General features: G+C 36.9%; 1 long non-coding RNA gene across 1 annotated transcript; it reads left to right on the top strand.

Annotated features, from left to right (window-relative positions):
* Window positions 1-4,972: 4,972 nt before the first annotated feature.
* LOC122009782 lies at window positions 4,973-8,149 on the top strand. Its single transcript, XR_006119654.1, has 4 exons — window positions 4,973-5,879; window positions 6,074-6,153; window positions 7,378-7,527; window positions 7,913-8,149. It is a non-coding gene; the product is annotated as an uncharacterized LOC122009782 (long non-coding RNA).
* The last annotated feature ends 8,752 nt before the right edge of the window (window positions 8,150-16,901 follow it).

Raw genomic sequence — 16,901 nt, 5'->3', positions numbered from 1 at the left:
AGCAAGGTATACCTAGATGTTTGTGAGATGCTCTGGCTTAGATCTAGGGGAACAGGATTTCTAGGGTAGAGCCTAGGCTAAAACCAGATTTTCGAAAAGTCTAAGAAAAGGAGATTTTAAAATCATTATTTTTCCTAGATTTTAAAAAAAATAAGAGAATGAGTTTTGAAATAAGATAATGAATTTTGAAAATTAACATCTATTCTACCCAGCACATTCCTATTTGTCTTCTAAGTGCACTGAATTCAAGTTCAGATAAGGGTTTTATGAAAATGTCAGCTAGGTTTGATTTGGATTCAACATAGTTGAGTGCAAGTTCACCTTTAGCTACGTGATCCACAAAGTGGTGTTTTACCTCTATGTGTTTAGTTCTAGAGTGGTGAATTGGATTTTTTGTTAGATTGATTGAGCTTATATTATCAATTAATATTTTTGTATTTTTATATTCTAATTGATAGTCTTTTAAGATATGCATCATCCACAAAAGTTGAGAGGCACACTCTCCTAGGGCTATGTATTCAGCTTCAGTGGTGGATAGAGCAACACAATGTTGCTTTCTGCTTGACCAACTTACTAGGCACTGACCTAGGATTTGGCAGCTACCACTTGTACTTTTTCTGTCTAATTTGCACCCGGCATAGTCTGAGTCAGAATAGCCAATCAGGTCAAAGGTGCTAGTTCTAGGGTACCAAAGTCCTATATTGAGTGTGCCTTTTATATATCTAAGTATTCTTTTGACATATGTTAGATGTGATTCTTTTGCACAAGACTGGTATCTTGCGCACATACCAACTGCAAATATTATATCTTGTCGACTTGTAGTTGTTAGGATCGATGGTCGCGGCTAGAGAGGGGGGGTGTGAATAGCCGACCCCAACTCCTCGTTTCTTTCTACAAATCAAGGTTAGCGCAGCGGAAATAAACAATAGAAACGACAACGGAGAATAGCAAACCTCAAACTCGTCGATGTAACGAGGTTCGGAGATAAACTCCTACTCCTCGGTGTGTCCGTAAGGTGGACAAGCCCTATCAATCCGTCGGTGGATGAGTCCCCGGAGAACCGGCTAATAAATACTCCTTGTGGGTGGAGAAACCTCGCCACAATCTCTTTGCAACAGCAATAAGGAGTACAACAGTAGAGAAAGCAAACAAGAACAATCGAAATGTAAAACCCTTTGCTTGCCTTCTCGTTGCCGACTGGAATCCTGACGAAGCAGCAACTTCTCAGATCCAAGCTCAGCTAGAAAACCAGCAAGAAGCTCACCCGAAGCTTCGGCAACGAGAGCTCAGCAGAACTTAGCAGGAAGAAGAAGAAGGAAGAGTAAGAGAGAGACTCCACTGTAGAAGCCCTCAGCCCTTAGCCCTTTTATAGCCTGCATCCACCTGCGAGAAGAACAGAGGCCAAAGACAGCAGAAGAATCTAGCCGTTGTCTCTCAACGGCTAGGGCCAGACCGATCAGGCATCACCCTGATCGGTCTGGGGCTGATCTGATCGGTCGTGGGGACCGATCAGGCCCCAGTCTGATCGGTCCCCGGACCGATCCGACCTCTCTGTAAGAGAGGTGGCTGCGTCTTTGATCGATCGTGGAGACCGATCAGACTCCCTGCTGATCGGTCTCCAGACCGATCAGATGACTTACAGAACCCTTCTGTTTGTTATCTGATCGGTCACCAGACCGATCAAATACTCAGGCGTATCGCTGGATCGGTCACCAGACCGATCCAGGTTTAGAGCTCCAGCCCTAAACCCTAAATGGTCCTGAGAACGAGCTACCGAGCCCTCTCTTGACCTAGTCCGGAGAACGAGCTACCGAGCCCTCTCCGACTTCGTCCGGTCCAGAGAACGAGCTACCGAGCCCTCTCTGACCACAGTCCGGAGAACGAGCTACCGAGCCCTCTCCGACTTTCCGTGCCAAGTCTCCAACTTGGTCTTCTCCGTGCCAAGTCTCCATACTTGGACTTTTCCCGTGCCAAGCTCCCTGCTTGGACTTTTCACCAGATGTCTGGTCAACCTTGACCCATCTGGATTTCCCTTGCCTGGCTTCACTCACCAGGACTTCCAAACTGCCTAGCTTCACTCACTAGGTCTTTCCCCTGCCTGGCTTCACTCACCAGGTCTTTCCCAACTGCCTAGCTTCACTCACCAGGACTTTCTCCAACTGCCTGGCTTCACTCACCAGGACTTTCACTTTCACCTAGCTTCACTCACTAGGATTTTCACCTGGCTTCACTCACCAGGATTTCCTGACTGCCTGGCTTCACTCACCAGGACTTTCCGAACTGCCTGGCTTCACTCACCAGGACTTTCCGAACTGCCTGGTTTCACTCACTAGGACTTTCCGAACTGCCTGGCTTCACTCACCAGGACTTTCCGAACTGCCTAACATCCCAGTTAGGACTTCCCAGTCAAGTATCCGGTCAACCTTGACCTACTTGACTCTTCTTCATCCAACCTGATCAGACCCTGATCAGTATCTATCCGCATGGACAACTGCACCTGCATTGTCCATCTACATGTCTTTCTGTATTGTCAAACATCGAAACCATGACCAAGGTTTACGCTTGGTCAACTAGGTCAACCTTGACCTACTGGAAATTGCACCAACAGTAGTTAGGTATAGTAGGCTTCTTATTATACTTCTATAGTATTTTGGGTCTACTGATTTTCCTTTTGAGTCAGAGTCAATGTTGATGTTAGTGGCCATTGGGATATTTATAATTTTTGAGTTTTCCATGCCAAATTTTTTAATTAATTCTTTAGCAATTTAGTTTGGTAAATATAGATTCCATCTTTCGTTTGTTTTATTTGTAAACCTAAGAAGAAATTTAGTTCTCCAACCATACTCATTCCAAATTCATTTTCCATTAATTTAACGAATTCTTTTAGAAATTTAGAGTTAGTTGATCCGAAAATTATATCATCAACATAGATTTGGGCTATGAAGATGTCTTTTTCTATAGTTTTTACAAATAGGGTCGGATCTATGTGACCTTGATTAAAACCTTTGGATGTTAAGTAATTGGATAACCATTCATACCATGCTCTAGGAGCTTGTTTAAGTCCATATAAGGCCTTTGTCAGTTTAAATACATGATTAGGGTAGTCTAGGTCCTCAAATCCTAGGGGTTGGTTTACATAAACCTCTTCCTTAATGAACCCATTTAGGAACGCGGATTTTACATCCATTTGGTATAACTTAAACCCTTTATGTGCTGCATAGGCTAGCAACATCCTAATGGATTCGAGCCTAGCTACTGGTGCATAGGTTTCGTCATAGTCTAAACCCTCAACTTGACTGAATCCTTTGGCTACTAGTCTGACCTTGTTTCTAATTATTTCACCCTGATCATCCAATTTGTTCCTAAATACCCATTTGGTGTCAATTATGGACTTATCTATGGGTTTAGGTACAAGTTCCCAGACTTGGTTTCTTTCGAATTGTGTTAGCTCTTCCTGCATAGCAATAATCCAGTCTGGGTCGGGTAGGGCTTCTTCTATAGTCTTAGGCTCAATCTTTGAAATAAGGGCAATCTGACTCAGGTTTCTATACGAGGATCTAGTTCTGACTCTTAGGTTTGGATCACCCAAAATTTGGTCAGGTGGATGAGAGATACTTGCTCTAGTTGGTCTTATGTTTGGGTCAGAAATTGGTTCCTCTAGTTTATTAGTGTTGGGATGAATTTCATCGTCTTCAATATTTCTTGGATTAATGTCAACATTTTCATTTAAGTTAGGTAGATTATTTTCTTCATCAAATATTATATTAGTTATTTCTTCAACTTTTAGGGTATTTTGGTTATAGACTCTATAGGCCCTACTGGTTGTTGAGTACCCTAAAAAGATTTCTTGGTTTGATTTGGGTGTAAATTTTCCTAAGTAATCTTTAGTATTTAAAATATGAACTTTACACCCAAAAACTTTTAGGTAGTTTAGGTTGGGAATTTTATTATAATATATTTCATAAGGAGTTTTATTGTGATATTTGTTAATTAGAATTCTATTTTGAATATAATTTGCTGTATTTATGGTTTCGGCCCAAAATTGATGACTTAAGTTATATTCATTTAGCATTGATCTAGCGGCTTCTTGTAGGGTTCGATTTTTACGTTCCACTAGACCGTTTTGTTGGGGGTTCTAGGACATGAAAATTCATGTTGGTATCCATTTATTTTACAGAATTGGGTAAACCTATGATTTTCAAATTCCCCCTATGGTCACTTCTTATTCTTTTAATTTTAGTATCATTTTCATTTTCTGTTAACTTGCAAAAATTACTAAATTCTTCAAAAGTTTCATCTTTTGTTTTTAGAAATTTTACCCAGGTGAACGTAGAGTAGTCATCAATTATTACTAAGCAATACTGGTTCTTGCTTAGTGACTTGGCTCCATATGAATCAAATAGGTCAAGGTGAAGGAGCTCAAGTAAAGAGTTAGTTCTTTCTAGATTAGTCGATTTGTGGGTTGACTTGGTTTGTTTTCCTTATTGACAAGCATTACAGATTGAGTTTTCAATATATTTTAATTTGGGCAAACCTTTAACTAGATCATTTTGACTCATTTTTGAAATGAGTCTAGTGTGAGTGTGACCTAATCTTCTGTACCACAACTCAGTTTCCTCTTCTTGTGTTAGAAAACACTTTATTGAGGAAGTGGGTAGATTAATTGAGTACATGTTATTTTTCCTATGTCCTTTAAGTGTGATTTCCGGGTTTTCAATATTTTTAACTAAATAACTAGATTTGTCAAAGGTAACTAAATATCCACTATCACATAATTGGCTTATACTTAGAAGATTAAAATTGAAGTTTTCAACTAACACTACAAGAAAATTGAGATTTTACAACACTTAAAAGACAACATTTTTTAAAAAAAGCATTGTCTTTTTCTTTTTAACAACGATTTTAGTGAAAAACGTTGTCTATTTCTTTATTTTCTTACTAATAGACAACGCTTTTTTAAAAATTGTTGTCTATTAGTGATTTTTATAGGTCAAACACAATGTTTTTTAAAAAGTGTTGTCTATTGTCAAGCCCTCATCTAAATCTAGGATGATCTGAACCGTTGGATGCAACTAAGGAGTAGAAAAGACCTAGGTTTCACTTTGGCACCCACCTTTCTCTGAATCTCTCCTACCAACTCACCAACTCATGCATAGTCTTCTCCTCCCTCTCCCCAGTCCGCGAATCTCTCCTTCGAACTCCTCTCCGTCCAACCTCTCTTCCACAAACCCCTCTCCACGAATCTCTCCTCCGAACACCTTCAAACAGTGAGGTTTTTTAGCACCAGTCGCGCCTTGCCTTGAAAGCCTTCACTGCCGCTCGAAGCGAGCAGTAGTACGATGTCGATCTCAACCTCTACGTGTCTCCACCTTGTCCAGGTGCGGATCGCGGCAGGAGATCGATACGTTGGTTGCTGATCTAATGGAGGAGGGATGACTCTCCACGGAGACCTCCAAGGGGGTTCCCTAATGGCCGATTGATGGTGAGGAGGAGAGCTAATCGGCGAGCCGATCAGCGGTGGTGTAGAAGGTCAAGATTGGATTTTACTTCGCCACGTGGTGAGCGTTGAACGTGGTGTTCAACATCTACAACAAGAAGGTTCTTAACGCCTTCCCCTACCCTTGGCTGACCTCCACACTCCCCCTTGCTGCCAGCTAGCTCCCTCATGTTTTAGGTCAAGTTTGATTTAACCTCTTCAAAGAACATGTTGAAATGACAAAAAGGATTTGTGGCAATGCAAATGTCCGTTACGCATGGCTTGCTTCCTCCAAGGATGCGGTGGATGAGATGATGTCTCATGGGGTTCTGAAGCAACCTGTGCAAAAATGACTTTATGGAAATGGACTTCATCTTGCCCTTACAAATTGCTCTGATATCTGGTAATGCTTCAAATACGACTACATTCTTCATGTTTTTTTTATCTTGAGAATTAACACTAATTTCTCTTTGTAAAACTGCCAACCATTTCTTAGTGTATCACCAAGTGCTTCCTCTATTTAGATTTTTTCTTTAATAATAGCCCATTGTGAACAATAGCTCACAAAATCAATTTCTTCAAATGCTTGTTCCTCAGCATTGCATAAGCTTTGTGAAGATGCTTCGGCAGTTATGCAGGATCTATAAAATCTTGAAGTTTTGATCTGGATAGGCGAGGTAACAAAATACTATAGATGTAGTTGTAATACATGCAATTTAAGGTGCAACAAGAAACTACATGATCTATAGCTTGAAATTTTTGTCTGATGCTGATATCCGTCTGCAGCGAAAAATGTATTCATGCCACTATACAGTGTTTTGATATAAGCAATGAGGATTACCATCCTTGTTCAGAAATGATTGTAAGTTGTAACTGAATTAACATCTGCTATTGCTAGTTCAGGCCATGTTGCCAAGAAACTTCCAATGTATCTCTAGTATTCACTGTTTTGCAGTATGTAATCTGTTTGAATAGTTTTTTCCACCATTAAGTTTAAGTTCTTTATCAGTATTTGATTGTAGATGTTGAATGACCATCTTGTTCTCTGCTGTGAAAGATTTATTATCAGTACCATATACTTGGGTTCTGCATGATCTGAATGTATCTATGTTATATTCCTTTCACATGAAAATTGGCTTCAGTGGCAATGTAAGAATGTGCTATACAGACAGATCCTGTTTTTTTTCACCTCCTCTAAATGAGTATGAAATGATGAGATGCTATGCTTTTACTGCAATTTCCTATTAGTTTTAAATCTTTTAAGACACAAAAGCTACACTTTTACTGATCTTCACATAGATAAGAATATTTCAAAGAATCAAAATCGAACTTGATAGCAGGAAACAATTTATTTTGTCAATCCCCAGAACTTGATAGTAGGAAACAATTTATTTTGTCAATTGTGGCATTATAGCTTGATAAAGTTTGTTGGTATCTTCTAGATAGATAGAACCGATTACCCAAAAAGTGAAATTGTGGTTTTCTGTCTTCTAATCCTGTTGTTATAGGGAAACTGCATGAAAAAATAGATTTCACCGATTACCCAAAAAGTACTTGTATCTTCTAGATAGATAGAACCATTGACAAATTGTAGGCCTGTAAAAATGCTGAAATATCACTTTCATAGTTGTACATGTATTGATGAAACCATCCTCCTAAAGCCTTTATGAATATTTCAAAAGGGGGAGACCATCTATCTTGTAAGCTATATGATCATCCAATGCTTATAAGTCCAAGATTATAAGGCATGTAAACAATCAAGAGTGTTTATCTAAAATATTGGAAGATGTTTGGAAGCTTTCTATTTTTTAAATTTTTTATGTATTTGGGCAATCTTGGTGTTTTCTTCATAAATTGATATTGATTGGTTATTTGTTTTGTGTAACTTCTTTCATATCTAGGACTTGGAGAAATGGAATCTTTCATATGAAGAGGAAGAGGAAATTGTTAGTGCAATAACTCTTACACTCAATACAATTGTTAACAAGGAGCTGAAGAAGAGTTCACTGTCTAGATTACTTTCTTCTAGCTACAAAGCCATTGAGAAACTTGTATGTTATTTAGCTTGCATTTTTAAATTGTAAATAAAGTGAATCTTATGCTTTCTAGAATTCTAGTTCATCTGACAGCATTTTTAAATTATAAGTACCTCTCAATGATTATGTAGGATGTTTAGTAGAAGATTGATGTTGAGGAATTATTATACATGATCACATGGATAATTACACACTTTATGATATCTATATTATATATAATATTGTCAATATTGGTTACATTGCTGTGACATCTATCGTTTATATATTGTTTATACTTTACAGACGCTGCAAAGGAAATTTTGTTTTTGTTTTTGTTGATTGTTGACTAAATTTTCCTAATTTTCCTTAACGTACGAAAATTTCTTTTGCATAATACTGATGATATTGTTTTCTGTGACAGATACACAGTGGTAGATGTTTTGTCTCAGTCTCAAGCCATCAATCCATTTTGATCAATATATCTAGTAGAAGTAAGCATGTAGATCGTTGTCTTCGAGGCTGGCTAGCTATTTTGTGCTTTTTTTGTTTTAAATTTGAATGTCACTAACTACTTTGAAACATAAATATTTAGTCTTTGTGTATAGTTGAATTCTCCTGTAAATACTAATACTTTGTAGTTGAATTCTATTGTTTGGTACGAGTTTGAAATCATTAGCTGAGTTAATTAATGCTATTTTATATGTCAAATTCGAATCTGGATATGGTAAAAGAAAATTAATAGCTTTGTAAATATAAAAAAATGGTTTTGTAAATAATTTTTTTAATTTAATTTTTAAAAGACAACGCTTTTAAAGCGTTGCACAAGTGTTGTCTTTGCCAAAAACAACAACGCTTTTAAAGCGTTGCAATAATGATGTTTTTGCAAAAAAAATACATAACGCTTTTAGAGCGTTGCAAAAGCGTTGTCCTTGCTACAAACGACAACGCTTTAAAAGCGTTGTCGTTGAGCAGACTTTTAACAACAGTGCCTTTAACAACGCTTTTTTAGGCACAAAGACAACGCTTTAAAAGCATTGTCTATTAGCTTTTTTCTTGTAGTGTAATAGAACTTTTCAAATAATAAAATCGGAACTAAGTTCGATGTTACCTCTTCCGATTACCTTAAGTTTGTCGTCGTTGCCGAATGCAACAGATCCTAGATTCTTTAGTTTGAGCTTTGTGAACTTTAGTTTATCTCCAGTCATGTGTCTGGAGCATCTACTATCTAACATACACTGATCCAATTCTTTATATTCCTACACATAAATTGTTTGAATTGGACTCTATTTGATGAAAAGAAAGTGAAATGATTAAGTTTAAGTTTGTATTTGTTGAAACACAGATCTAACTTTAGGTTTATTTTGAAGTTAATAATTTTAAGTTAGTTAATTTTAAAGACTTTTTCAGATTAAGTTTTAAATTATTTTTAAAATAATTTTTAAAAGATTTTTCAAATGATTTTGAAATTAAGTTTTTAAAAGATTTTTTAAAATAATTTTGAAAGTAATTTTGAAATTAAGTTTTTAAAAGATTTTTTTTTTAAAATAATTTTGAAAGTAATTTTGAAATTAAGTTTTTAAAAGATTTTTAAAATAATTTTTAAAAGTAATTTTGAAATTAAGTTTTTAAAAGTTTTTTTTTTAAAAAATAATTTTTAAAAGTAATTTTGAAATTAAGTTTTTAAAAGATTTTTAAAATAATTTTGAAAGTAATTTTGAAATTAAGTTTTTAAAAGATTTTTTTTAAAATAATTTTTAAAAGTAATTTTGAAATTAAGTTTTTAAAAGATTTTTTTTAAAATAATTTTTAAAAGTAATTTTGAAATTAAGTTTTTAAAAGATTTTTAAAATAATTTTGAAAGTAATTTTGAAATTAAGTTTTTAAATGATTTTTAAAATAAATTTTGAAAGTAATTTTGAAATTAAGTATCTTTGAAAGTAATTTTGAAATTAAGTTTTTAAAAGATTTTTAAAATAATTTTGAAAGTAATTTTGAAATTAAGTTTTTAAAAGATTTTTAAAATGATTTTTAAATGATTTTTCAAATTTTGAAATTAAGTTTTATTTGAAAAAATAATATTAATTATGAATCTAATTTTTGAATTTGAATTTTAAATTCCTTAGCCATCTCACCCGATCTAAATTTTCAATCAGGGAATCCTATAATTTTTGTGAGATGAATTGAGGTTCAATTTAAGGGTTTTGTTTAACTTTGTGTTAGATTCAGGTTTAGCTTTGGGTTCAACAAGTAAGCATTTTTGGATAAACTTCTAGGCTATGGTGAGTTACAAGGAACTCATTAAAGTAACCATGCCTTCGAGGTTTTTCAAATAGTCCTACCCATTGAACTTAATACTAAACCTTGGTCTAACTAGTTATGATCCATTTAAGGGTAGCTTTGGTCAGTTCCACTTGGCCAAATGCACCAGGTCGAAGTCATATCTTCCTAGACATGCGATGCCCAAGCTTCCCTAACGTACTATCATCCAAAAACTTCACCAGTACCGTGGGTCAAGTTAAACCTAGCCCATTTTATCTAACCTTAATTACCCTGCCGGGTAGTCTACTCTTGTTTATCCATTTCGGGTAGATTAAGTTCGGTTACCCAGTTGGGTAATTTAGTTACGGGTGTCAGTTATTCTGGATCCTCCTTCTAATTTAAATTGATTTAAATTGAAATTGAATTAATTTCGAATTTAATTGAATTTTGAATTTTGAATTTTAAATTTTGAATTTAATTTTGAATTTTAATTTAATTTTAAATTTTTAATTTTTAATTTTAATTTAATTTCAAATTTTTAATTGAATTTTGAATTTTGAATTTAATTTCAAATTTTTTTAATTTAATTTTTTATTTATTTTCAAATTTTGAATTTTAATATTTTAATTTATTTTCAAATTTTAAATTTTGAAATTATGTTCATTTTATTAATATTGTTTTCCTTTTTGCTCCCCCTGGATCATAGCCTCGATATAGTCTATCAAGGTAGTGTATTTGATCTTTCGGGATCCAATATTGACCAAGTCCAACTTGATTAATCAATTTGGACTTGGGGACCCATGCTTGGACTGTTTTTCTATTTGTTCTTTCTACAAGAGATAAGTAGGATTTATATTTTCTTTTTGGTTTAAATCCTAGACCAGTTCTATTGTAAACGGCTCTTTGTGTCCCAAGAATTAGGTCAAGATTCTTAGAACCTAAAGAAAACCGTTCTAGTGTTTTCTCCAGATCCTTGACTTGAGTTTTCAGACTGGAGTTCTCTTCTTCAAGTTTTTGAACTTGAGTTGAGTTTCCAGTCTGAACTGGTTCAGTCAAAGATTTGAAGTTAATCGCTTCTTTAAGGACTTCTACTTCCTTTAGAAGGGACTTAACTCTAAGGTTCGACTTAGCTAATTTTCGCAAAAAGTAATTAACTAGATTATTAAGGCGAGGGATACTTACAGGGGGATTAGGCCCTTCGGAAACGGATACGGATCCGTGGCTTTGCTCGGACTCGACCTCCGACTCGGTCTCGCTCTCGGATTAGTCGATCTGGTCCCGGGCCATCAGTGCGAGTAAACTCGTCTGATTGAGTTCATTGTCGGTATCTTTTTCTGAGGATTCGTCCCACGTCGCGTTTAGGGCCTTCTTCTTTCTTTGTTTCTTCGCATCCTTTTGATTAGGGCAGTTGGCCTTGATGTGCCCCTTCTGATTGCACCCGTAGCAGATCACTTCGAACTTTACCTTAGAACTTGGTTGGGCCTCCTTGGATTGGACTGCCTTCTTTAGGTCCTTCTTGTTGAAGCCTTTCTTCTTCTTGTAGAGTCTCTTCACAAGGTTCATGAGCTCGGTTGTTAGTTCTTCATCTTCATCTTCTGAGTCGGGTTCTTCTTCTGACTCTGGTTCAGTTCTTCGTCGTGATCTCGGTTCGCACGTTCGACTAATACCTGCAATCAAAGCAACCCCCTTCTCGGTTGGCTGTGCATTAGTCTGCTCGTGAAGTTCGAATTCTGAAAACAATTCATCTAATTTAATACTAGATAAATCCTTGGAGACTTTGTAGGCATCTACCATTGATGCCCACAATGTGCTCCTCGGAAACGAATTTAGTGCGTACCTTATGACATCCCGATTCTCTACCTTTTGCCCGATTCCGTGGAGAGAATTGAGGATGTCTTGAATGCGCGCGTGTAGCTGGCTTGCCGTCTCATTTTCCTGCATTTTTAAGTTATACAATTTATTGAATAGTAAATCATGCTTACTTACTTTAGTATCGGAGGTCCCTTCGTGAAGTTCGATCAGCTTCTCCCATAGCTCCTTGGCGCTTGAGAATGGACCGATGCGGTTTAGTTCCTCCTTTGTTAGTCCGCACTGGAGGGTACAAGTTGCTCTGGCATTTGCCTCCACCTTCTTGATTAATGCAGGTTCCCAATCCTCGCAGGGTGTAGGATTGTCGTCTTTATCCGTTGGCAGATCCAAACCAGTCTTGACGATCATCCACGTCTCGAACTGAATCTTCAGGAAGTTCTCCATTCTGCCCTTCCAGTAACCAAAGTCCTCTCCGGTGAAGAGCGGAGGACGGACAGTGCTATAACCCTCTTGTTGGGTCATTTTAGATCAATTAAAAAGAAATAAACGACAAGAAAATTTCAGGACTTGGTCCTGGATTAGTAGTGCGGGAAGTATTTAAAAGAAAACGATCTCGAGTGGTGTTGCACCAACTTCGAGCAAAAATCGATTCGAGAAAAGAATTAGAATATAGCTATAAAGCTAAATTCTAATTGACTCCGAAAACTCTGAAAATACCACGAAAAAATTATTTTGAATGGTGGTTGCACCGATTCAAAAGAACCCCGCTCTGATACCAATTGTTGGATCGAGACGCGCTAGAGGGGGGTGAATAGCGCTCGTGACTATTTCGTTCGATTCGTAAAACTATCGGAGTTAAAACACGCAGCGGAATAAAGAAACAAACACAGAGACACAGTGGAATTTACTTCGTTCGGAGCCTAGATCGACTCCTACTCGAAGGCCCGCGATCCTTGATCGCTTTCCGTGGGCAACAACTATAAGCTCGTAAAAATGTACAATAAGATATTATAATTGAAAGCACTAAAACAAATTATATCGACAACAATAAAGTAACAGAATCTGAAGTTCCGGGTTGTCGGGGGCTTGTAACAACACTTCTGGATGTTTCTTGAGCAGCTTGTAGCGTAAGGATTGCTTGGAGTTCGTTGTGCTGAGCTACTGGTTGAAACCCTCTTATAAAGGATATTCAAGGTGCCTTGAAAGCCATCCAAGGCGCCTCCATACTAGCCGAGTCACACGCTGCGATAAGGGCTGAACTGGTTGAAGCTTATCAGGTTCAATGTGCCTTCATGCTTCCTCAAGGCGCCTTCATCCACCGGTCCAAGGTGCCTTGAGCCTCCTTCAGGGCGCCTCCAAGCCTGCTTCGCAGCCAGCTCATCTTTTGCACCCGAGGCGCCTCCAAGCTCCATGGAAGCGCCTCAGACATTGTTCATCCGAGGTAAACTTGTGCTCCTTTGCTCCTGTAAAAGTGTTAGTCCTAAACACATACCTTGCAACACAAAGTTAGCACAAAACAACAGTAGATATGATAACAGAATATAATGACAATCTCCGGACTGTCCGCGTCTGACTTCGAATTTCCAACCGGAAACCCTAGGTCGACTTGACGCCTACTGTTTCCTCTACGGGGAGCGCGTCCTCACCTACTCCACTCAGGAGATTTACCTGTTACCAGCGCGATCCTCCAGATCGACTGGACTTTTGTTCGGTGCTCGATGCTTCCCGACTTTCTGCTGGACTTCCACTTCCCGGCTGGTCCAGTCTTTCACCTGGTTCGTAACACCAAGAATTTCCACCTAGGGTTACCCCCTAGGACTTTTGCCTGAAGAACTCGACCCACCAAGACTTTCCGCATAGGGTTACCACCCCCTATGACCTAGGGTTACCACCCCCTAGGGTTTTCCCCTGCCTAACCACAGTTAAGACTTTCCTGAAACACTTAGTCAAGCACGTTAGATCACAACACACCTTAACTTTGAATCCTTTGTCATTATCAAAACTCAGGTTTGATCGTCGGATGATTCCCGCACCAACAATTTAAACTTTAATTTAATTAACATAATTAAACATAACTTAATTAATAACTTAACAAAATTTATCTTACAACTAATTAACTTAACCTAATTTATTAACTTAATCAAATTAACTTAACCTAATTAATTAACTTAATCAAATTAACTTAATCAAATTAATCTAATTAATTAACCTACCCAAATTAATTAACTTAACATAATTACTTAACTTAATCAAATTAATTTAATCAAATTGACTAACTTAAATTAATCAAATTTAATTTAATCAAAAATAATTGACTAATTAATTAACTTAATTAAACTTAACTTAATTATTTTTTTTTAACAAACTTACCATAATTAATTAACTCTAATCTTAATTAATTTAACTAACAAAAAAAAAGAGAAAAAATAAAAACAAGGCGCCTCTCGAAGGCGCCTCCAACGCAAAGGAGGCACCCTCGAGAGTGACGGGAAATTTCTCGCCGAACCCGTTTAGGGCGCCTCCTACTGACATCGAGACGCCTCCCATACCACCTTTAGGGCGCCTTCAAGGGCATTGAAGGCGCCCTCAACACGAGAATTTCCAGCGAACAGAGGCTTCTCTGTTCGTCGTTTTCTCGCGAATCACTCACACCGAGGTGCCTTCAACTCGAGTTCCTCCCCTCTAAACCTCATCAAAGCCTCACAATGCCTCCTAGGTATACCCCCAACCTATCTTAAATGTTTCTATATACTTTTATTGTGCATTTTTGTTATTATATTTGTGTTTAGTTAAAATTAGGAAACGACGTAATATTGCGTCTACTTCCAGTAGTGCCCGTCCGCCGATCCTAGGTTCCCCACTGAGCGACATAGGATTGAGTTTATTGAGCATACATTTTCTCCAATTAAATGTAGATATTTGAGTAGAACATTTCTTTACTAAGTATTGTCAGCCCGTTGTCCTATTGATTGAGCACTTTCAGTTTGGTAAGTTGGTTTACTGCAGTAATGCAGTAAATCAAGACATATGTGCTCAGTTCTATAACAACCTTGAGAGGGTTGATGATCTGACCTACTCCACCAGAGTTGGTGAAAGGGACTTTCAGCTTACCCCCGCTTTGTTATGTACTAGTCTAGATCTTAGACCCTCTACATGCCCCTTTTTGTGCTACCCTAGTAGGGATCTACCATTTGACGACCCCTACTCCCACATTACATTATATACACTCTATATATATTTTTTGGGGGAGGAGAGACCACCTGTAGTTTCTGACTTCGGGTCACTATCTCTTAGGGTCTAGGACTACATTATGTATCGAGCCCTGACAGCATACATTTTACCGATCACTTCTCAGGATGTCCCAAGATGCGTCCTTCACATTCCTTCTTTTTGTATGCCTTATATCAGCATTTAGATATAGACATCGCACTACACATGTTTCATAACATCATTCAAGCGGTCAGTCTCGTTACGTCCCTTGTAGTCCACATGCCTTACTGTCATGTCCTGACATATATCTTCTCGACTTTAGGGATAGATACGACTCAGGGGACGGTTACCTCCCTTAGACCTTATGACGAGATTGGCCAGCATCACCTTAGGTTAACTCATATAGACATCACCGCTCAGGGGATCTTCACATGGAGAGGTGGGCCGCCGCCGACCGATCTAGCTGAGGATGAGGTTGTTGCTCTAGCCGAGGGGTTCGTCCTAGCTCCAAATGAGTATTTTTATCCCGCCGAGGGACAGGAAGAGTTATTAGAGTTCACAGATATTGAGATGTTTGGGGTTCCTCTCGATCAATCACAGCCCTCAACTTTAGCCCAGCCCTCGGAGTCAACCCAGCCTTCCACTTCCATATCTATCAAGGATAGATTCGCTCGACTCGAGGAGTCTTCCGCGCAAACACGACAGCTCGTCTTGGACGGCTTCCGTACACTACGGGCTGAGATGTCCTTCGGATTCACTTCTCTCCGAGAGGAGATTCTTCAAGCACTACATGCACCCGAGCGACCTCTATCACCTCCTCCAGCTGACGATCCTCCTAGTTGATCATATTTTGGACATGCATTGTATCTATTGGACTTACACTTACTCCTTGTGTAGATAATTCTTCTTTTTGTTTGGTCTTGTGCTTAGTAGAATAGAATTGACTTTTATTACTTTGTTCTTTTAATATATATATATATATATATATATATATATATATATATATATATATATATATATAATCAATCTAAATTGTCATTAAAAAATTCTAGGAAAAATAGTTTTCAAAATCCCAATTTTGTTAGTTTTAAAAAATTTGGACTTAGCCTAAGAATTTACCCCTAGAAATCATGTACCTCTAGTTTCAGTTAGAACATCTCACAAACACACTAGGTTTAACTTGCTTGTGTATGAAAACACTTAGAATTGTGTGAAATGCATAAGGTACTGCCTGGACTTAAGAATGTTTATGTCTGTGCATCGACATAAGTCTGGGTAATAAATACCAATTTACATTAATCAAGTTAAGTTCTCTTGTCTTAGTCAAATTTAACTGGATCACTAACTTAACTTGACTAACCAAGTGAAAACTATTGTCTTTTAGATAAGCGGCTAGTAGCTAATGGTTAAACATTTGGATAAGGAAATTTAGTTTTAATTTTGTTAATTACTCATGCTTAGACTTTAGGATTTTTGGAAAAGAGAGCTAACTTTTTTTTTAAAATTGGCTTACTCTTCTAAGTGAAAGTGGGCTTAGCTAAAGTTTTACAAGTTGATACTATTTAAGCTAAGTATTTTTTAAATTTAACAAAGTAAAATTAATTTTTGAATCTCTAAATTTTTTTTTTGTTTTATCAAATATTTTTGTTCGCTCTTTTTACACTAAATTTTTTTTCTAAGTTACTTTTCAAAGTCAACAAACTTAGATAAAAACTTCTTTCCAAACTTAGTTTAAATTGTTTTAAGGAAAAAAGTTTTTTTAAATCTAAGTACTTTCTCAAAAAAATAGATTATTTTTAAACTAAGCTCCCTACTTAACTTTTGATAAAGGTTTTTTTCTATTCATTCACTTAACTAAAAAGTCTATGAGAAAATTTATTTTAAAAGCTAAGGGTGTGTTTGGTACACGTGTTTTTCATTTTCATTTTCTGAAAAACTCACGTTTTCTAGAAAATAGAAAATGACTTTTTATCATTCTCTGTTTTTCTAGAAAACGCTAGCTATTTTTTTAGAAAACAAGCACGAAAAACGCAAACCAAACACCATTTTTTAGAAAACGTGTATTTTCCAGAAAATGAAAATGGAAAACGCGCATACCAAACACACCCTAAGTGTTTATCAAAATGTTTTCA

The sequence above is a fragment of the Zingiber officinale genome, chromosome 8A (genome assembly GCF_018446385.1).
Source record: "Zingiber officinale cultivar Zhangliang chromosome 8A, Zo_v1.1, whole genome shotgun sequence".
NCBI lineage: Eukaryota > Viridiplantae > Streptophyta > Magnoliopsida > Zingiberales > Zingiberaceae > Zingiber > Zingiber officinale.
This window is presented reverse-complemented; position numbering and strand designations above follow the sequence as displayed.